The sequence below is a fragment of the Cimex lectularius genome, unplaced genomic scaffold (assembly GCF_000648675.2).
Source record: "Cimex lectularius strain Harlan isolate CLEC.00 unplaced genomic scaffold, Clec_2.1 scaffold389, whole genome shotgun sequence".
Classification (NCBI taxonomy): Eukaryota; Metazoa; Arthropoda; class Insecta; order Hemiptera; family Cimicidae; genus Cimex; species Cimex lectularius.
The window spans coordinates 130,351-153,035 of NW_019392953.1; the positions used below are offsets into that span (position 1 = coordinate 130,351).

General features: G+C 36.6%; 1 non-coding gene and 1 pseudogene across 1 annotated transcript; one reads left to right on the forward strand and one right to left on the reverse strand.

The window, feature by feature from the left end:
- The first annotated feature begins 271 nt into the window (after positions 1-271).
- Positions 272-1,905, forward strand: LOC106674169 (annotated as a pseudogene).
- Positions 1,906-21,298: 19,393 nt separating this feature from the next.
- On the reverse strand, positions 21,299-21,371 carry Trnan-guu. The gene has a single exon. It is a non-coding gene; the product is annotated as a tRNA-Asn (tRNA).
- Between the last annotated feature and the right edge of the window lie 1,314 nt (positions 21,372-22,685).

Sequence of the window (22,685 nt, forward strand, 5' to 3'; positions counted from 1 at the left end):
TCAAAGCTAATGCTTGCTAGAATCAGGAGAAAATTTGAATTTAAAAAATTTACATTGCAAATTAATAAATAATGAAGAAATACATAAGTTAATATAAATATATAGATATGTAAATCCATAAATATATAAATGCATAATTATATATGTAACACTTAAATACATACACTAACTCCAATAATAAAACAATAAAATTAAATTAGGCTTTAGGAATTTTTAAGTGTCTCAGAGAGTTTTATGTTTGGTCCTGATATTTCGAGAATGTTTCCAACCGATGCCTTTTCCATGGCTTATCGGTGCTGCAGGTAAGTCCCCAAGTAGTCAAGCATATGTTTTATAAATCAGCAGTTTATTTGTCTGTATTTGTCTAAGAATCTCGGCCGAAAAGCGGAAATTAAATTTTTAAATTTTTACATGTTTATTTCTTTTTTGGAATAGCTCGTTATTATGAGTTAGGAACGTTAGCTTTGAGTCCAGCTGAACTCCGAGGTGACCTATTTGTGGGATATCAGCTTCTTTCTTCGCCGTAAAGGTTAACTTTGTGGGCCACAGCTGGGCTTTTCGTACAGAGAATGACTTCTTTTATTCGCTCTTGTTTTTCCACTTCGAGAAATACAGGACAATCCTCTCCAATGCCTTGTTCAGTCGCTATGGCGTTTACCTTCCACGATGGCGTGTAATGTACAGTGCCATCCGCGAATATAGCCAGCTCAACGCCTGGAGTTCTGGGAGAAACGAAAATCAGAAACGATTAATTAAGGTTTTTATCTCAACTAAAAACCTTAATTAATTGTAGTATATTAATTGGCCAAGCGGACCACGAAATTAGTGAATTTAAAGCAGAAACAGTGTTGGTTCCAAGGCAGAACCTTGCAGGACTCCAGCAATCCGGGTGAGGTATGAGTCTATTATCTTAACAACGTACATAGCCCATTTAGATCAATTTGAACAGTAGCCCAGGGCCAAAACTGTGTCAAATGATTTTTTAATTTCTACGATCTCAGTATGCTTTTTTCCGGCATGCCGGCAGTAATTATTTGTATGATCTGTACCTTATCACAGCATTATTATTATTATCACTACCTGTACTTGCAGGTGCAATTACTATATTGTTAACTGACAGTAACTTCAATACTTCATTTTTTGATCCAGTAGGGGGGGGAGTAAAACCTAAACAACAAAGATCATCGTAATTTCAATACTTCATTTTTTGACCCAGTCGGAGGGGGAGACCCTATTCTTTAACAATATCTATTTTGATTTTTTTGGTCACCCCGAAGTATATATTTTAATTTTACCAGGATTCGGTCTAATTTCTCATATTATTAGAAAGGAAAGAGGAAAGAATGAAACCTTCGGACCTTTGGGAACAATTTACGCTATGCTAGCAATTGGAATCCTAGGATTTATCGTATGAGATCACCATATATTTACTGTAGGAATAGATGTAGATACATGAGCATATTTCACTTCTGCAACCATAATCATCGCTGTACCTACACGTTTTAAAATTTATAGTTGGCTTGCCACCCTACATGGGAGAAAGATATCATTTTCGCCCTCAATCATATGAGCAATAGGATTCGTCTTTTTATTCACTATCGGTGGTATAACAGGAGTTATTCCAGCGAACTCCTCTATTGACGTAGTTCTACACGATACATAATATGTAGAATCACATGTCCATGTAATAGTTTATGTTCATAAAGTTTCATGTATGTGGTCAACGAGTCTGAGGAATGGCCCTTGTGCTGATAAGAGAGAACTAAAGCCAAATTGATCCACCATAAATAGCCCTTGTTAGTCAAGAAATCTCTAACCGGCCTAATCTTGTAGGCAACGGGAAGACGGCTATACGATCACTTTTCCCATTGCTCAGCAAGGCATGAGCCAACTCAATAAACTACTAATTTATAAAATATTTATTAAACCAATGTTGCTATATGCATGGAATTTTACCTGTAAAACAAACCTCAATAAATTACAGGTAATTCAAAATACATTTCTGCGGCTAGCCACTGCCTCTCCTAGATATTATAGATGGGTAGATGAAATGGGTAGAGGGGGAAATTTACGATGCGATGTTCAAATTCTTTAAGCGTATGAGTGTCTCCTCAAATTCTATTTGCAGATCCATAGGTGCATATCCAACAAATGCAAACTGGAAACATAAGAGGATCAAACACAATGTACCTGTCTTATAAACTTTACATAGATATCAAATTTATAGTAATAAGAATATTTATAAACCTATTTATGTATTTAATAATTTATTTTATTTATTTATTTATTCACTTCTCATCTACACTTTGTATATGCATTTATTTAATTTATATATAGATTTCATCCCTTTGCTTGTGGTTTTTTGTTAACATAAATTTTTTTTACCACAAACTGATATGGAATTACTCGTACCGATTTGTATTAAAAAAAAAATGACCAGTATAAATAGTAGGAAGTCATAGTGAAATGTCACTTTCCCTAGATTCTAAAATTAATGTATATATTATTGTGCATATGTACAAATAAAAATTTATTCTATTCTATTCTATTCTAACCGGCCGATCTATGAGCTTTTCAAGGATTTTGCTTATTGCACTAAACAAGCTGATGGGGCGGTAACCTATTGGATCACTAGGGTTTGAGCTAGCTTTATGTAACATGCGGTTTTCAACCTTTCAGGAAACACCCATCGATCAGAAGTTTATCGAAAACTTAAGTCAAAAATCAATAGCTCTATATGGCATGTTTTTCAGCAGGATTCTTATTTTGTCTAGTCTTCTTGACGTTCTATTTTTTGTAGTTGTTTTTATTTCACGAGGAATTACCAATTTGTAGGTACTGGCCCAGGCCGAAGAAAGCGTTTTTTGGTACTGCCGGATTGACAATTGGACTTATATGGAAAATGGAGCCAATAGTCAAATGTCAATATTGTAGTATTAAATTCACTAATTTCGTGGTCCGCTTGACCAATTAATATACTACAATTAATTAAGGTTTTTAGTTGAGATAAAAAAGTTTGTCGTCGAGAAATCCGATTACACGACATTTGAAAAATGGCTAAAAGGAGGGAAAATTCAAAAGGTGGGGTTGAGATGGGAAGTTAGTGTCCGAGTGGATCGAGGTCACGATAGCTCAAGTGGTAGAGCAGCGGCGTATCTAGCCGAAGATCGTGGGTTCGAATCCCGCTCGTGCCATAAACTTTTTTATCTCAACTAAAAACCTTAATTAATTGTAATATTGTAGTATGTTGGTAAAATGTCAATATAAACAGGTTTGCTTTGTCCATGGAGTTGAAGGAATGCTTTCCTCCAACTGACAGTTTTGAAACGATTTTTTGCACATCAATGTTTTTCATCCATTTAATTTATTTACAGAGTCGAAGTAAAATTGAATGTGAAAAAATAAAATCGATTTTCTGCTTTCATATTAAAAACCAGTCATTACAGGACTTTTATTTGTTTAGATTTTTGGCTAGATCCTACTATAATTTTTTTCAGGCGATAATAATAAAATATTAATAAGGGGACGCGTCAAAGACCGTTATAATATAAAAAAAGAAAAAAACATTCGAGTGGGCGAAGCAGAGGCTGTTAATATATTATATGCCAAACAAGATAAACTACTTAACGATCCTCCGGTTGGACCAACTCCATTTTGGCACCGAATAACACAGGATTCTATTTCCTTTGGGAAATATTTGAATAAAAGGCTTCCCACATGTCGGGTGAATAAAAATGAGACTACTGGTGCTTCAGAAAGCATCCAGGTCTAAGCAAATTTATTTATTTTGAGCTCGTTTTATCCACTTCTCTTGTACAGTACTTGTAAAGTTTAGCAATAAGTAATTAGTAATTTAAAAAAAATTGAAGATTTTAATCGCTCCTTCGTAGATTTGATCTTTTTTTTTTCTTGAGGTATGTTTAAAGTTTGAATAATTAACTAGTTTTCGTGGTCTGCTTGACCAATTAATATCTTTCAAGAAATTAAGATTTTTAGTTGAGATAAAAAAGCCTGTGTCACGAGTGGGATTCGAACCCACGATCTTCGGCTAGATACGCCGCTACTCTACCACTTGAGCTATCGTGACTTCGATCCACTCGACACTAACTTCTCATCTCAACCCCACCTTTTGAATTTTCCTTCCTTTTTGGCATTTTTCAAAAGTCGTGTGATCTATTCGATTCTCGGCGAAAATGAAATGGCCACGGAGAGCTTTAGTGAAGTATACTTCATTTTAACTTATTAAATTCACTAGTTTTCGTGGTCCGCTTGACCAATTAATATCTTTCAATTAATTAAGGTTTTTAATTGAGAGGGAAAATTCAAAAAGGTGGGGTTGAGATGGGAAGTTAGTGTCTGAGTGGATCAAAGTCACGATAGCCCAAGTGGTAGAGTAGCGGCGTATCTAGCCGAGAGTCGCGGGTTCGAATCCCGCTCGTAACACTGGCTTTTTTATCTCAACCAAAACCCTTAATTAATTGAAAGTTTGAATAATGTTAAATTACAGATAATACATAAATAGTTAAATGGCTTAAAACAAATGGACTGTTAATCCACAATTGACAATGTTCGAATTACGTTTGGTTTTGTTGTATATTAAATATCATGAATGAAAAAAATAAATGAGAAATTATATAAATTGACTTTATTTTTACAATTAAATTCCGGTAGTTAATTGTGAGAATTTCAATTGATGTTTTTAAATGCTCCATCCTTTTTCCTTTCGAAAGGGCTTTAAGACCGCCTGGTAGTTCATCCTCTGCGGACTACTGGAGACCAGTCTTACAAATCTCGGCACTTTAAAAGGAATGTTCAACGACAGAGAGTTGAACACTGTATCGTGTAGTAGGTGATAAACGAGATTCGGAAATCCAGCGATATCGGCCTCAGAAGTCTCTTACTTTTTCAGACGTTCGCAACGTATTTCTTCGACGTGAAGCTTAGCCCAAAGTGGTTTCAAGTCTGCCGATAAAAGTGTTTTTCTCTTCTAAAAATATAAATCCTTTGTTCGTACAATTTATTTCTACTATTTTACTAAATAACTGCTTGTTACAAACACAGAGACGTTTAAAAATATGGAAAATAATATCGCGTAAAAATTGATCAAATTATAAAGTTGACTAAATTGCAAAAAGGAGACAATTGACTAGTTTCAAGTTAGACTAGTTCATTTATAAGTGATTGCAGCAAAAAAAGTACAAATTTGACGAGAAAAACAAAATACAGTAAGCGTTAGTAAACACGTAGTAACAAGACACATAAAAAGTGCTGCGGTGAACCAGCATAGTCACAAATCCATAGGTCGTTATGAAAAATATGATTTATCAAGAACGGCAAATCAGCTGAACTGAATTTTAATTTAAAATGTATAAATTGTTCGGTCAACCCGTGGCCTGCAAGGAAAATAGAAAAAAAAGAGTTCGAATTTTTTTAACAAGGCTTAGGATAGGGCACGCCGTCTCACGCATGACCATATTTTGGGGGGCCGACAACAACAATGTCCCAATGGAGCAGTGACAGTCCGTCACCTACTAGTGGATTGTGGGGTTTCAAAAATCCATAGAGATCGGTGTGGCCTACCCTTAGATAAAAAAGTTTAATTACAGTGATTATAAAGAAAACTTATTTGACTATCTGAGAGTGGTAAACGTTTATAACCTAATTTGATCAACACATACTGCATGTCATATAGTTACGGATGTATGTATTTATTAGCGAGAATGTTGACTGAACGATTTTGAATGAAAACGGGCCTCTCGACGAAGAATTGAAATACTTCGACGGCCTGTCAACCACGTTTTTGTTATTGGAGTGCATGAATGAGTGGCATTGGAGCAATACTGAGTACCCTGCAATTGACTGCAAATTTAAGATATATAAATTGTTCGGTCCACCCGTGGCCTGTGGGGAAAATGAAATGAAAACGTAAGATTTTTCTTAACAAGACTTAGGATAGGGCACGCCGTCTCACGCATGACCGTATTTTGGGGGCCGCCAACAACAATGTCCCAATGAAGCAGGACAGTCCGTCCGTATGTATTTATTAGCGAGAATGCTGGTTGAACGAGTTTGAATGAAAACGGGCCTCTCGACAAGGAATTAAAATCTTCGACGGCCTGTTAACTACGTTTTCGTTATTGGTGTGTATGAGTGAGGAGTGGCCATTGGCGGAATACTGAGTACCCCAGAATAATTTCGCTAGTGAACCCCGTCAGACGTGATGACGTGTGAGGCGGTCCCAAAAAGTTGGACTTTGACCGAGACGGTCCCAGTATCTCCAAAGGGGGGGGGGGGGCAGAACCATATACACCGTCAGACCCCATGAGTGAGACGTGTGAGGTGGTCCCAGAAAGCCACCAGGTTCGCTAGTGAACCTCTTCAGACGTGATGACGTGTGAGGCGGTCCCGAAAAGTTGGACTTTGACCGAGGCGGTCCCAGTATCTTCAAAGGGGGGAGGCAGAAGTCTATTACACCGTCAGACCCCATGCGTGAGACGTGATGACGAGTGAGGCGGTCCCGAAAAGTTGGACTTTGACCGAGGCGGTCCCAGTATCTTCAAAGGGGGGGAGGCCGAAGTCTATACACCGTCAGACCCCATGAGTGAGACGTGATGACGAGTGAGGCGGTCCCAGAAGTGACCATTTCACCACTATCGATGCCAAAATTGATGCGATAATGTGTGAAGGGTACAGGGGAAGGTCTAAAGAAAAAATGCAGAAAAGAATAATGAAGAAGAGAGAAAAAAATATGAATAAGAGCCGATTATGACCTTGTCAGACAAAAGCAATGTCATTTGATGCCGTCAAAATAAGGGTTATGAATGAAGGTGTAATTTTCATTAGGGTTCTGGTGATGTGAGAGAAATCAGACATAGACGAGCTTGCCGTCTCGCAGGATCTGATAAGTGCCATACCTTTTCGTAACCTCTCCGTCCGTAATTCCAATTCATTTGTAATCATGAGGTCCTGGAGAAATCTCCATTGTTCATATTGATTAGTATTTCACTTATATTCTGCGATTCGTCCTTCTGTCATTTTGTGTTGTTGTACACGTTGAAAAGACCACACTTACATACAATCTGCGGAAAAGTCAGAAGGAATGAGATATCACCCGTCTTGGTACTTTACAACAAACAGAAGATTGTAAATCTTATAGTTTATAAGTGTCCTTAAATTGTAGCTCGTCGTGATTAATGAATTCATTTCTACGTTTTTATTGGAATTTCGGTTTCATTTTAATTTGAGTAGATAATTTTTTAAAGTCTTAATTAAAGCTGAGTATTTTTTCATTCGGGGCTGATGAATACTATTTCATTGAACAGTGCAAATAAATTGAACTTGTTTTGATTGATCAGTCAATTTAATATTTTAATTGAAGCCATATTCTACTTTTTTAATTGGCTTTCCATGCAGTCAGGTTAATTTACTATTTACATTTCAATACTGCGTAATTTCAGAGAGAAAAATAAATTTTTATGGGTTTTCACCGCCGAGGTAGAAAATTGTATACTTTGAGATGAACTATTAGCTTGACCGTCCTCGATTAGCTCGGTCCGTCTGTTCTCGCTGATTTCGTCGGCCAGGCGGGTTTGGTATTACATTTTCATTGGTGAAAACAGCGAATGGGGACCGCAGTATCCGAGTGGTTAGCTGTCGTGGGCTCGCCCAATTGTTCAAAAACAACCATTTTAATAAGTATATACATATAAATTATAACATGTTTTAATTCCATTATGTTTCGTGGTTCCATCGACCAAATAAATTCTTTCAATAATTAATCTTTTAAGTAAGATATTGGTTGCGATAAAAATCGAATACATTATACAACATTTGAAAAATGGCAAAAAGGAGGGAAAATTCAAAAGGTGGGTTGAGATGGGAAGTTAGTGTCCGAGTGGATCGAAGTCACGATAGCTCAAGTGGTAGAGCAGCGGCGTATCTGGTCGAAGGTCGTGGGTTCGAATCCCGCTCGTGACACTGACTTTTTTATCTCAACCAATACCTTACTTAAAAGATTAATTAATTGAAAGACAATGTTTAATTATGAAAAATCATAAAAACTCCTTACTGAAACATTTTCATTTTCTTTATAAGCAATATTTCTTATTGCTGATTTATTATATTAGCATTCAATAATGATAAATTCCTTTCTGAAAAAAAATGGCACCAAGATTTGAGGAAGTGGGGCGACTTTATTAGGTAAGACCGGGGACGTAAAAGCAAGAGAGGGTGTTTTTTATTAAGTCACGAGGGTTGATCAAACAGATTACGCTACGCCGTCCCGCCCCTCCGCGAAAAACTTTTGCAACAGGCCAAATAAAAAGTAAATAGGGCACCGGGAATCTCTGGGAAAGGGTGCGGGGGGATTTTAATATCCGTTAGTGGTTTGGAAAGGAGAAAAGGCGGCCGGGTGGCTGGGGCTGAAAGGGCGATACGTGGCCCGCCAATATGTAAGTCTCTGCCAATTTGTGAATCCATCCGTCACCGTCCGCCTCCTTTCAGGCACAATGCCTGGATATTTTTTGCTTGGATTCAAGACTTTTCTCTTCTTTTCCTAATAAATTGAAGCTGTTTTTTGAATACTTGGTCGAAACCGTACCACTTTATTTTAACATGAAATACACAAAATCGTTTTAAAAATAACGATAAACCGCCCGGTCGTGATTTGAACCGACAAACGATATTACAATCTGCAGATTAAAACAAGGCGGACAATTGAGAAAGATAAATAGAGATATATAGATAGATAGGCAGACAGACAGACAGACAGACAGATAGATAGATAGTTGGATAGATAGATAGATGGATATATAGATAGATAGACAGACAAACAGACAGAGAGATAGGTAGATATATAGATAGATGGATATATAGATAGAGAGACAAACAGACAGACAGACAGACAGATAGATAGATAGATGGATATATATAAGTTATACAGATAGGTAGAGAGACAAACAGACAGATAGATAGATAGATATTTGGATGTATAGGATATATAGATAGAGAGACAAACAGACAGACAGACAGATAGATAGATAGATGGATATATATAAGTTATACAGATAGGTAGAGAGACAGACAGATAGATAAATAGATATTTGGTTGTATAGGATATATAGATAGAGAGAGACAAACAGACAGAAAGACAGATAGATGGATGGATATATATAGGATAAATAGATAGATAGAGAGACAAACAGATAGACAGATAGAGGGAACCAAGTCGGGCGCCACACTGATCCAAGGAAAATAGTGAATCCCTAAAAAGAAAAGGGGAAAAGAAAAGAACAAAAGGGAAAATATGACGCCAAACGCACTCGAACCGCGTACCGCGGACCTTAAAAAAAAAAAAAAAAAAAAAAAATGAATTTAGACGAAACAAAATTCTATTAATTACAATTTGATTTACAATAGGGTTATCACGCGAAGGCCTCGCAAACGGAATTAGATTTACAATAATTGGAGTATCTTCTCAAAAAAGAAAGAAAATTCTTAACACACACAAAAAAAATCACTTTCTATTTCTTAAAACACACACAAAAACAAAAAAACTTACTGACTCCATACGTTGGACTTCGCCGGAGCGCCTCGTCTCGATGTCTGTCCTCCTAGCTCCTGCTCGGATGCGTATCCTGTACCCGGAGGAGAAAAGAAACGGACTGGAAAAAGAAAAGGATGTCCCTCGTTCCTCCGGTTTTCCTCCTTTTTTTCCTCTCGTCTCTCACCGCTCGCACGCCTGCTAACCCTCGTCCGCCCCCATCAGTCCGCCGTCTCAGTTCGGGAACTGAATCTCTTCTCCTGTGATATTGTTCCACCAGGTTTTGAACTCATTAAGTATTTTAAGATGTATCCTGTTTTGTGGAAGGCTGCTAGGCCGCAGTAGGGTTCTGGGCCCAGAGAGTCCATATTGGCTCCTTTTTGGCCAACACGTCAACCTTTTTGTCGCCTCTGTGCCCCGAATATCCAGGGACCATTCATGCTGGATATTTTCATCTGGATTTGCATCATGGTACATCATTATTTTTCAAGATGTGTAGTACGATCATGTTACATATTTTGATGGATTTTATTTAGAAAGTACTCTGAGATTCGAGATTTTCAACATTTTAAATATTTCCGATCCTCATATACAATGAGATAAGTTTAGTGGTAAAAAATGACATTAACATAGATGCAGTAGTTGATGCGAGAAGAAATCAATAACTAAAGGATTTAGCAGTTGGAATCTGACTGATCTGAAGATTGCTATGATCTATTAAGTTTCAATATAAAATCATTCATGCTTTCATGTTTGTTGGGGTCCTTCCGAGCGGGGTGTCCGAGGCGGATGGCGTCCTTTAAATCTCTCTTTGTTTTTTCGAACGCTTCCGAAGATTCTGGGGTCCAGCCGACCGGACGCTTGTCGTTCTTCTTGCTGCCGTTCATGTACGCATTAAGTGTGCGTTGAGTTTCGGCAGCGTGCGGAAGACAGCGTCCGGTGTATGAGACTCGTCAACCCGACGAGATCTCATACATCACTAATGTAACCAACATCGGCAACAACGACAAGAGACTCGTCAACCCGACGAGATCTCACCAAAGGAACACCGTCGACGGCAGCAAGTACTCGCTGCATCAGCCTGATTTCGCCTTCTAACAGCCGATTTGGCTATAAACGCCAAACGCTGCTCTCGGCTAATTGCTGTACTCCAAAACCTTCGGACTCTGTGGAGTCAGCCGGATCACGGCCCCTGGTCCTCAGCCAACGGTACACTCATGGTCACAGACCTCCAACCAACGGCGCAACGGTCACGGCCTCGATTCATCGGCACGCCGACTCTACACAACACCGGCCCTTTTTAGGGCCAAAAAACTCTCAGCCACTAAAATGTTTAATAAACCGAAAAAACAACACAATTAAAAATTATAACCATACATATTTAAAATCTACTTGTTCGTGCGCAGTGTGGAACTGCGTTGCAACAAGCGGATCTCAAAGCGCTCAGCAATATGCGCATAATGTTCGCAGAAAAATATTCGTGGCTTAAAAATATTTTTTGGGGTCTTTTTTTATGTATTGTAATGCATTATTTTATTAAATCTTCTATCGATCGATTAAAAACGAAGAAATATTGGCTCGCATCTGACTAACAGTTATGTAGGGCTATAGTTCTAAAACACCCAATGGGAAAAAAATTACAAGAGAGAAATCGTGTGAGGTAAATAACGTTTCCCCTTGAATTTAATGCATTTTCCCCAACGGTATTTTTACGACGGTCCCATAACAGGAAGCATTAAGTACTCTCGGAAGTTATGCGAGGCAGAGGAAGAAGCACCGGTGAATAAGTACCATTTTAAAAAAAGGGAAGTTATTTCAGTTCTAACGTTCATAATAAATTCATAGATACGTTCTGCAATAAACAACCCTGAACCCGAGATATCCAAAATGATCTCGATCCACTGAAGAAAAATAACCATTGAGTCCAGGCTAAGCTATAACCATTACAGATCCTGAACAACCTTTAATTAGTTCTTGTTCTGCTCCGATTAGTTCGATGATCGGAAAACTAAACGATCTTTTATTTTTTTCTGTTTCCTTTCGTTCTGATTTGAAACGCTTCATTGAATCTGTCTTGCGATACTCCATAAAGAACGATTTTTGTTTAAAAAACCTGTCTAATTTAAAAAAATTCAAATTTATTATCAAACTTAGAAAAGTTTTTATTACGAAAGAACTACGGCGATAATTACGGATATATAAAAGTCGGCGTTGCTTACAATTTTCCCCAGTTTAATTTTACGTTTCCAGACTTACTTCTTTTATCTTCGGATTTGGGATAATGGTATCCCTTTTTGGTTAGATTTGAACGCAAGTTGGATTGTTTTAAGGAAAGGTTCTTTTGGAGAATAACATATTTAAAATATAACCAGCCATGTTGTCAATAAAATTGAATGCTATTCGCGATATTGAACACATTAGAAATATAATGTATAAGAAAAAATTTATTTTCCTTCATAAACCTTTGTACCAAAGTTGAACGAGTTGATATGGGTTTTGGTCTGCGATTTGGTCTCTTGTTAAACACTTCCTGGGTCTGTATCCACTTGCGGGTTTTTGAGTTTTTTTTTTATTAAATTTATTTATTAAAACTGGTCTTATCGAACCAACCATTAATTTTGCAATAAATAAATGTTTCCATTCTTATAAACGCTTTTGTACAATAAAATTTACATTTCACTATTCACTTTTAACTACAAGTTCATATGGATTTGTTCTTTTTAATCTTCTGACCGTGTTTCGGTTATGTAAGATTTTGGCCACATCTATCTTCTCGTGCTGGCTGAGGCGAGCTTGGTGTTTGGCGGCAAAACTTTGTATTTCCGCCGTGACTTCAGGGATCTTAAGATCCCTATGTAAGTCCTTATTACTTATGTACCAAGGTGCATTGACCATGCTAAGTAACATTTTATTTTGGAGTATTTGTATGATTTTGATATTGCTGTGTTTGGTACAACCACATAGTTGAATACTATATGTCCACATAGGCTTTATGACTTGTTTATATAATAATATTTTGTTTTGTATAACAAGGTTGGAGCCACGTCCTAACAACCAGTATAGTTGACTATACCTCAAACCTATTTCTGTCCTTTTTTTTTTCTTTACGTGTTCTTTCCACCAGCTTGGCACCTAAGGTCGTTCCCAGATATTTAGCTCTATCGTTGAATGGTATAGTTCCATCGATTGTGAGCGACGGAACATGGTCCACTTTTTTGTTTGTGAAGATTAGATGAATTGATTTATGCTGATTTAGTTTGATTTTCTATTTTTTGTTCATTCGTTTATCTTATTACAAGCATTTTGGAGGATTTTGGTTGAATGGGTAATAGTCGGTCCTAGTGATATCACCGCTGTGTCATCTGCAACGGTGCAATTTTTACTCCATCTATGTTCGCAAAATCACTGGTGTATAACAAGCAAAGAAGTGGACCTACTGTTCTACCTTGTGCCACTCCTGCCTTTGATTATTTATTTATTTATTTTCATTAGAATTACGAAGTACTACTCTCTCTTTATCGCAATTGGTCAAATATACCTCAAAAGCTTTCCATTGTCGCAACAATACATTTTAAAGATTGATATTGGTTATCGAAAAATCAATGTTTGGACTCTTAGCAGCAAGATTATAATAACAGCAACAAAGGACTATTTTACAAGAACGTATTTCCTAAGGTTCAATACGCAAATAAAAAGACCTGTAAAATAATTTCCAGTATTCGAGCAAATCATGGAATATATAAAAAAATACTTATAGATAAACCCGTCCATGGACGAGTTATGTGCATGCGGAGCAGTGGAAACACTGGAATCATATCGGAATGTAAAATATAATCGAACTCGAGAAGAAATGTTAAATGAGTTGGCGAGCCACCTTCCAAAAAATACATAGCACGCTACAAAGAAGTAATAAACTCGGAGTCAAGGTGCATTTACTCCGCTATTATTATTATAATTTTTTTTACGAGGGTTCGCAACAGCAGAGATTATATCAACCCTCAGGGTGCCGGTGTTTTTAAAAAAGCTCATTTGTAAGTATGTCGGGCTGGATTCGAACCCGGGATCTTTACAGTGATGAGCGCCGTGTCAACGTTGCGACCACCGACGCCCCCTCCTGCATTTATTGTTTTTAATTTTGCGAATTGATCTTCTTGTTTGACTCTCGGTCTCATTTAGGTAGTAACTGATAATATCGGCATACTGCTTTCGTAGCATCCCTTTTAGTTTATTGATGAGTCCTTCCTGGCAAAAGCTTGTGAAGTATCAAGGAAGATAGCAAAACAATTTTTGAGTTATTCAAACGCGTTTCGCCATTGTGCCATCGTCAGTGAGGAACTATCACTTTGTCTCAGTAGGGTTTATATAGCATTGAGTCTGTCGGTGGTCGCTGTGTGCGATGCGTTTTTTCAATTAAAAATACCTTCCGCTTATATTTCTTATGATCACTTGTACTTAATTCTAAACCTGTTACTTTTATACCTTAGAAGGGAGAAAATTGATTCACTTCTTCTTTATAGCTTTATCAATATCCAAATTGATAGTCCCCAATTGTTAAGCCTTATCACTTTCATGTCAGCTCTCACAAAACCCTAAATCCCCTTCTTTTCTCAGTTCAAAGTCAAAAATATAATTACATATTTCACTCTGAAATTTCTAGAATTTTAACTGTTAGTAGGAAGCATACTACCTTTCATGTGTTGAATAAAACATATGCAATAGAGAAATATCTTTTCCAATTATACTATTCTCTCCCTCTCTCTCTCTCTCTCTCTCTCTCTCTCTCTCTCTCTCTCTCTCTCTCTCTCTCTCTCTCTCTCTTTTTATATAGGTACATTTGCAGAGGCGGCAACATCACAGTTCCAAACAGGCTTCGAAAAGATGTATTCGAGATTATTGTTACCAAACAAATAATCATCATTTCACTGTACATTATGTTTATTGTCTCTTTTTATGTTTTTTGTTTGTTTTTTACTCTTTTTTGTGTGTTTTGTTTGATTTTTAGTCTTTCTTGTGTTTTTATTACGTTAGAGTTCGGTTGTGCAACTGCTGTATTGTTGTTCTTATTTTTCTTTTGTCTTTCATTAGTGTAGCTATTTGTCCCAATTTTCTGCTTTCGCTATTCGTTATGTTTATTGTATATTTTTATGTTTCATTTTTATTTCTTTTTTGTTTTTTAAATATTGCCCAGCGGAAAATAGTGCATTCCTTGATTAACTTAACTCCCTTTTTGTAAAAGTCACCATTTTTTGTCATTCACCATAAAATTTCTTTATTTTGGTTCGATATAAATAAATGAAAAGGAACAGGCTAGAATGAGTATTAAATGAAGAATTGGTTATGAAATTTGCCAAGCTCTGTAGCGACTTTTTCTAACGAGGTTGCAAATTTTAATTTGGCAGGTTTTTAAAGCTTTAATGAATGTTGTTTTACCAAAAATTAAATTAAAAGTTTTAGAAGGATGTCTTCTTAACGGAAATTTAACGCTATTTTGAATACTTTATCAGGATTTTGTCAAAAATGAATATTGAAAGAGTTACGAGAACATTTATGTCGAAAACCGTAGATAGTTGAAAAAAATGTCAAACCATGTATTTAATAGCCATTATACATTAGTAGAGCGTATTGATTATTTAATTGTCCTTTTCATCGAAGGTCAATTCCCGCTCGTGACATTAGCTTTTTCATCTCAACCAAATCCTTTAATAAAAAGCATTATTAATTAAAATATGTAATGCTAATATCCGCGAAAGGGTTGAGAATCTATGTTTTGTTACATTTGAGGTGTGAAATTTACTGGCAAAGTTTGTGACGCGAGTAGCCTGACATACATATGGACAGAGACCCATTACGATTATTGGAGTTCTCCATACATTATTTATGATTTAGAAGATCAAAGTTTTAAATTTCAGCAAACGTGCTTACTTTTGATAAGCGCTGGTTTTCACCTGTCAATCTTGAATACCAGTTGCGATTCGGAAAATCATTATTATCACCTTGTCAAAATCAGCAAGGGAAGATTTGCACCTAACTCAATTTGGTCCGATCTTATTAATCTTATTCCTACTAGCTTCGTTTTCATCCAAGTTTCTTGGATGTTCGCAACTCAATTATGTGTTGCGCTCTGGGCTTACAACGCTACGACAATAGAATATTCGCAACGCTTGTTTACGATTTTTTATTTATTAGCTGTACATAAAAAGACATCCGCGCGTTTTATCTCAACTATTAATTTTTACATATCATGTATCCTTATTGCACTAACAATGAGTTGCAATTAAGTAATTTAATCGAAGGCAACATGATTTTTCAAAACTGAGATCAGGCAAAGAAAGAAGTTTGTGCCAAAAGTGAAAAAACGCGTGTTTTCAAACGGACACAACAGACAGGGGTACTCAACGTAATATGAAATAAGTATTTTAGGAACTTTTGTTGTACTTTTTCAATTACGACGTAGTATCAATTTTGCTTACTAAGAGTGGAACTGAAATGATTTAATTATATTCAAGGCTGTTGGAATGGATAGAAAGGGATACAAAAATACTGAACCGGCCAGAGGAAGAAAAAGGAACGCCAAGGTAGACAAACGATCATGACACAGCAAAGAGGTACCTTCATAAGTAAAATTCTTAACCTTTTCTAACCGCATTTTTGAAAAAGCACGATTGTTGTTTTAAAAGTAGTCTCTTGAAAGTCGTTTATTTTGCAGTACTCACATAGTAAATTTAATTTAAAACATGTTCAAAAATTAAGTATTTGACCTCCTGGAGACCGGGGCGATCATGTGTATTGATTTTGTGATTACAAACGGTAGAAAAAAATCAACTTTGCATCTTGCCTATATAATACCGTCTCTCGGTTTTTACAGTAACTTTCCCTTAGTCTTGAATAATTTTCTTCTGCAAAGCAAGCCTGGTTTTCTGTTAATATATCAATGAAAAATTAATAATTTTGTATAAATTTTGTAACCTAAAACTTAACTCCCATGCACCGGTTGCAAACTGAAGCTATGTAGGGTCGGTACGAATAATCCGAATACATGGACTTTTTTTTTTTCCATCAGTTCATAGGCCAGAACCACCGACTTTTATTTTACTATTTCTATTTGTTATATTATATTATTATTTAAATTCTCACTCCAGCTCTATCAAAGCTACTACAATAGCGGAGTAGGGGCGTCGGTGGCCGCAAGGGTTTAGGCGTTGACACAGGACTCTTCAATGTAAGGTAAAGGTCCCGGGTTCGAATGCAGGGCCGCGGATCAATTCTTCATTTAATATTCTTTCTAACGCGTTCCCGGTTTATTTATTTACATCGAACCAAAATAAAGAAATTTTATGGTAAATGACAAAAAATGGTGACTTTTACAAAAAAGGAGTTAGGTTAATCAAGGAATTCAGCATTGTCCGCTGGGCAATATTTATTTCCTAACTTTAACATTATAAAAAAACAAAAAAGAAATAAAAATGAAAAAACACATAAAAATACATAATAAACATAACGAACAGCGAAAGCAGAAAATTGGGACAAATAGCTACACTAATGAAAGACAAAAGAAAAATAAGAACAACAATACAGCAGTTGCACAACCGAACTCTAACGTAATAAAAACACAAGAAAGACTAAAAATCAAACAAAACACACAAAAAAGAGTAAAAATCAAACAAAGAACATAAAAAAAGACAATAAACATAAAGTACAATGCAATGACGTTGAATTTTTTATTTTTTTAATGGTTTATGATGATTATTTAAAAAAAAATTAAAATAATCTCGAATACCCCTTTTTGAAGCCCGTTTGGCACTCTGATGTTGCCGCCTCTGCAAACAACACCCATATATAACATAAACATATTTTTTTAACAAGCATGCCTTATATAAGAAGAGAGAGAGAGAGAGAGAGAGAGAGAGAGAGAGAGTGAGAGAGAGAGAGAGAGAGAGAGAGCGAGAGAATAGTATAGTTGGAAAAGATATTTCTCTATTGCATATTGTTTTATTCAACATATGAAAGGTAGTATGCTTCTTACTAACAGTTAAAATTTTAGAAATTTCAGAGTGAAGTATGTAATTATATTTTTGACTTTGGACTGAGAAAAGAAGGGGATTTAGGGTTTTGTGAGAGCTGGCATGAAAGTGATAAGGCTTAACAATTGGGGGCTATCAATTTGGATATTGATAAAGCTATAAAGGAGAAGTGAATTAATTTGTTCCCTTCTAAGGTATAAATGTAACAGGTTTAGAATTAAGTACAAGTGATTATAAGAAATATACGCGGAAGGGATTTTTAATTGAAAAGCATCTTAAAAATTGGACACTTTCAAGTTTGAAATAACGCATCGCACCGACAAGCGACAGACCCAATGCTGCTACCTTACTGAGACAAAGTGATGGTTCCTCTCTGAAGATGCCGCAATGGCGAAAAGCATTTGAATAAATCAAAAATAGTTTTGCTATCTTCCTTGATATTTTACAAGCTTTTGCCAGGGTCTGGCACGAAGGACTCGTCAATAAACTAAAAGGGATGCTACGAAAGCAGTATGTCGATATTATCAGTTACTACCTAACTGACAGTCAAATATTCAAAATTAAAAACAATAAATGCACGAGGGGGCGTTGCAACGGTGTATGCGTTGACACGGCGCTCATCACTGTAAAGTAAAGATCCCGGGTTCGAATCCAGCGGCCCTACATTCCAACCCGACATACTTACAAATGGGCTTTTTTAAAAACACCGACACCCTGAGGGTTGATATAACGTCTGCTGTTGCGAACCCTCGTAAAAAAAATTATAATAATAATAGCGGAGTAAATGCACCTTGACTCCGAGTTTATTACTTCTTTGTAGCTTGCTACTGTATTTTTTGGAAGGTGGCTCGCCACCTCATTTAACATTTCTTCTCGAGTTCGATTATATTTTACATTCCAATATTCCACTGTTTCCACTGCTACGCATCCACATAACTCGTCCATGGACGGGTTTATCTATAAGTACTTTTTTATATATTCCATGATTTGCTCGAATACTGGAAATGATTTTACAGGTCTTTTTATTTGCGTATTGAACTGAAAACCAGAGAACCAACGACACCTTCGGAAATACGTTCTTGTAAAATAGTCCTTTGTTGCTTTTATTATAATCTTGCTGCCAAGAGTCCAAACATTGATTGTTCGATAACCAATACCAATCTTTAAAATGTATTGTGTCAATGGAAAGCTTTTGAGGTATATTTGACCAATTGCGATAAACAGAGACGTATATCGTAATTCTAATGAGAATCGACACCTTCTCAATTACCTCCATCGGGAATCATGGCATCATGACGGTTCCATGTGCTCCGCCGATGGAACAATCCCGTCGTTTAAAATTCGAATGGTATGCAGAACAGCATCGTTTTTATCCTACGTCGAATTAGATAGCGGTTTGATATTAAGCTGTAATTGAGTAATTGACTTCGGCGTAACGAAGTCCTCACTTGTCGCCGAAATGGACTTCGTAGAATTTCATTTCCATGGCAGGCCATTTTGGATCGATTATAAAGCAAACAAACTCGATGCACATCGTTGACTTTCTACTGGCGATTTCATCACTCGAAAGAGGTTATTTGATAGGTGAAAAAGTAAAATCAATCAATTATCACTTCTACGACAAATATCGTTTTGGAAATAACCGTTTTTTTATGGGAAAAGAGTGATTAACATTTCTCCATTCAATTTGCGTTAAATGACCCCGTTCTATAGCAAGGCGTTTTTCATTGAAAAGGAAAAGGTCGTTCATAAACATTTCTTATAAATTCAGATCTTTCATCTATATTTCCATAAATTAATTAAAGCGACGTTTAAAAAGGGTGTGGAAAGGGTCGGCAATTAATTAAAAAAGAGGCGACCCTAATTAAAAGGAAAAGGCGAGGACCGTGCTGATAATTTTAAGGGCACAGTTTCTCCCAATGGGTTTCAATGATCGGGGAACTTTTTTTTAAACTTTTATCCGTACCATCCCGAAGAAAGTTTAAAAATTTGCTACTCATATTGGATTTTTTAAATTTTTGTTAAAAAATTTATAAAGGAGAAACACACTTCTGACAAAGTGAATCTCGTGAGTTGTCATATTTGCTTTTAAACATTTGCAAGAAGGCCTTTGATCCTCTTCCCACTCGAGGAGCGACCGGTTTCCATCCTAAATTCCTTGTTATTTGAGGATAAAAAATAGAAAAGGTTATGAAATTTTTATTGATTTAAAGAGAGAATTCCCTATAGTCAACTAAAACCTGGCATATTTATATCACCTCAAATATAATGCAACTGATTTATAAGTTTAATAGGAACGATTGTTATGTCAGTTTGGCTAGATTAAGGAATTGTTTGTATCCATGTAACGAGAACGGCTTCCTTCGCAGTGTAACAAAAGGACCAATTGTATTGGGTATTCTCCCATATATTCCGTTTAATGGCGATGTTATGTGTATTTACGCGGTAAAGTTTCCCTAATGAGGTCGTATAAGTTTTAGGTGTGCTTTACACAAGTTTCTGTATAGAACGAAGGGAGCTTCTGAATCGTAGTCGGTCGCCTCGAAACGGAAGGCCGGTCGGTGATGTAGTGTGAAACTTCGTAGATCCCTCTCGGAACAAATGGTAATGTCGAATCAAAAAACCCAGTTCCGGTGTACTCCGAGTATCTTTTTCGATAACATTATAATTGCTAATCCAAGAAGGAATAGGACGAAACCGAAAATCCATGTCATTTGGATCATTCTCAAAATCTCGGGCAGAAAGTTCAGTAATAATTCACTGCCTTGAATACCGCACGAAGACGTCTTATTAAATGGCTGTGTGTAGAATATATGATGAATGTTTTATGTGGTTCCTGTAGGGATGAAAATCGATTAATCTTAACTTCTCTAGGCAAGGAAATGCGGCTGATGTCAGCTGAAGGTTTTAGGACGGACAAATACAAAAGTCGTATCGACGTAGATCGGAAATAAGAACGTTTTAAATTTGCATCCCAAGTATCATTGGCACGGGCGAAAGTCGGTTTGTCAGGATTTAGAAAGAGGACGGAGTAAGCCAGGTGAATTTGTTGTACAAGAATTCAATTTGGTTGGGTGAAGGTGGATTTGGAACTTGGAGTATAGATAGGCCAGTAAGAAAGGAGAAAGATAGGATCGAACCGGCAAGTTGAGCCAGGGACAACAACTGCCCGAACGTGTGTGTGTGTGTCTGTGTGCGTGTGTGCACGAAGAGGCGAAGCTGTAAAAACACGGGGCCCTCATTACAGATTCCGGTTACCCTTGGAAAGTCTCCAACGGTATGGGGGCCCATCAATTGCCCTCAACCGGGATCCGGCCCAAAAGGCCACCGCCTCCGCATCGGCCGCCTTCATCTCGCTCGACACTCCACCTCCTCAAGGATCATTTCTTTCGGATAAATACACGAGGTGCCGACCTAAGACGTATTTCGAACGAAAACCGACTGTTCGGTTGGATTTATCTACTTCACGAAAGAATTATGTTATTGTAATCGGCTGGTGCAAAAATAATGCTTGTTTTGACAAGGCAGTCAAAACTATTTTTAATTTTTAGAACATGAAGAAAATTTCGAAATATTTTCCATCACAATGTATACCCAATTAATTTCGCAGCTCCTCACTGTTGGGAAATTCAATATAAACTTAAATCCATTATATTTATCGGTCTGATTGACCAAATTACTTCTTTCAATTAATTTATCTTTCTATGTAAGGTTTTGGTTGAAATGAAAAAGTTAGTGTCACGAGCGGGATTCGAACCCACGACCTTCGGCTCAACACGCCACTGCTCTACCATTTGAGCTATCGTGAATTCGATCCACTCGGACACTAACTTCCATTCATTTGTCGCCGAGGATCAAATAGATTACACGACATTTGAAAAATGGCCAAAAGGTGGGAAAATTCGAAAGGTTGTGTTGAGATGGGAAGTTTGTCTCACGAGCGGGATTCGAACCCACGACCTTTGGCTCAACACGCCGCTGCGCTAACCACTTGAGCTATCGTGAGTAACAACTATATAACAGTTAAAATTACGTACTGTAATGACATTTGAGGATTTAGTTTTGTTTACAGAATAATCACCTGCGAAAATTAAACAAATTTTCAAAACCAGTTTGCAAGTAGTTAACGCTTGGTAAAAAATCAAACAATATTTATTTACTTTCGTTTACATAATAATTATTTTGTGTGGTGATTAATGACCGTTAATCAATAATTATTCAGAAATCGTGAGATGCGGTCTGGTGTGATGTAGTTTTCAGAAAAACATTTTCTTTATCTTGCCAACGTTTCGATCTTTATTGAGATCATCTTCAAGGCCTGGGATTTACAAACATTGTTTACATTTAACAAATACATTTAGGATGTGGAAAAGTGAATTTATACAATGGAAAATATATTTTTTATATTCAATCAAAGTATTTCTACTCACTCAAATTAAAGACAAACACTTTGAGTGAGTAGAAATACTTTGATTGAATATATAAAAAAAAATATATTTTGCATTGTATAAATTCACTTTTCCACATCCAAAATGTAATTGTTATATGTAAACAATGTTTGCAAATCCCAGGCCCTGAAGATGATCTCAATAAAGATCGAAACGTTGGCACAATAAAGAAAATGTTTTTCTGAAACCTAAATCACACCAGAACGCATCTCACGATTTCTGAATAATAATAATTATTTATCACATAAATATTTTCTTAAATTGTACGTATAATAAATAACGTGTGGTATTTAGTGATCGTTAGTTAAGATTATTCGGAGATCGTGATGCGATCTGGTGTGAGGTAGGTTTTAAAAAAAAGTTTTCTTTGTCTTGCCAACGTTTCGATCTTTATTGGAATCATCTTCAGGGCCTAGTGTTGTCTGCATTTCAACAAAAAAGTTCTCTGGCTGATAGCCGATGCAAGTTTCATTTCATTGTAGGCGATTTCCTTCAGAATATTTTTTCCTTGGTGTCCATATGTAGTTGAAATCTGTTCATAGAATGTTCTTCGTTCTTCTCGTGTAGAAACGTGTGGTGTTTAGTGACCGTTACCATATTCTATGAACATATTTCATCTATATATGGACACCAAGCAAAGAGTATTCTGAAGGACACCGCCAACAATGAGAAAAA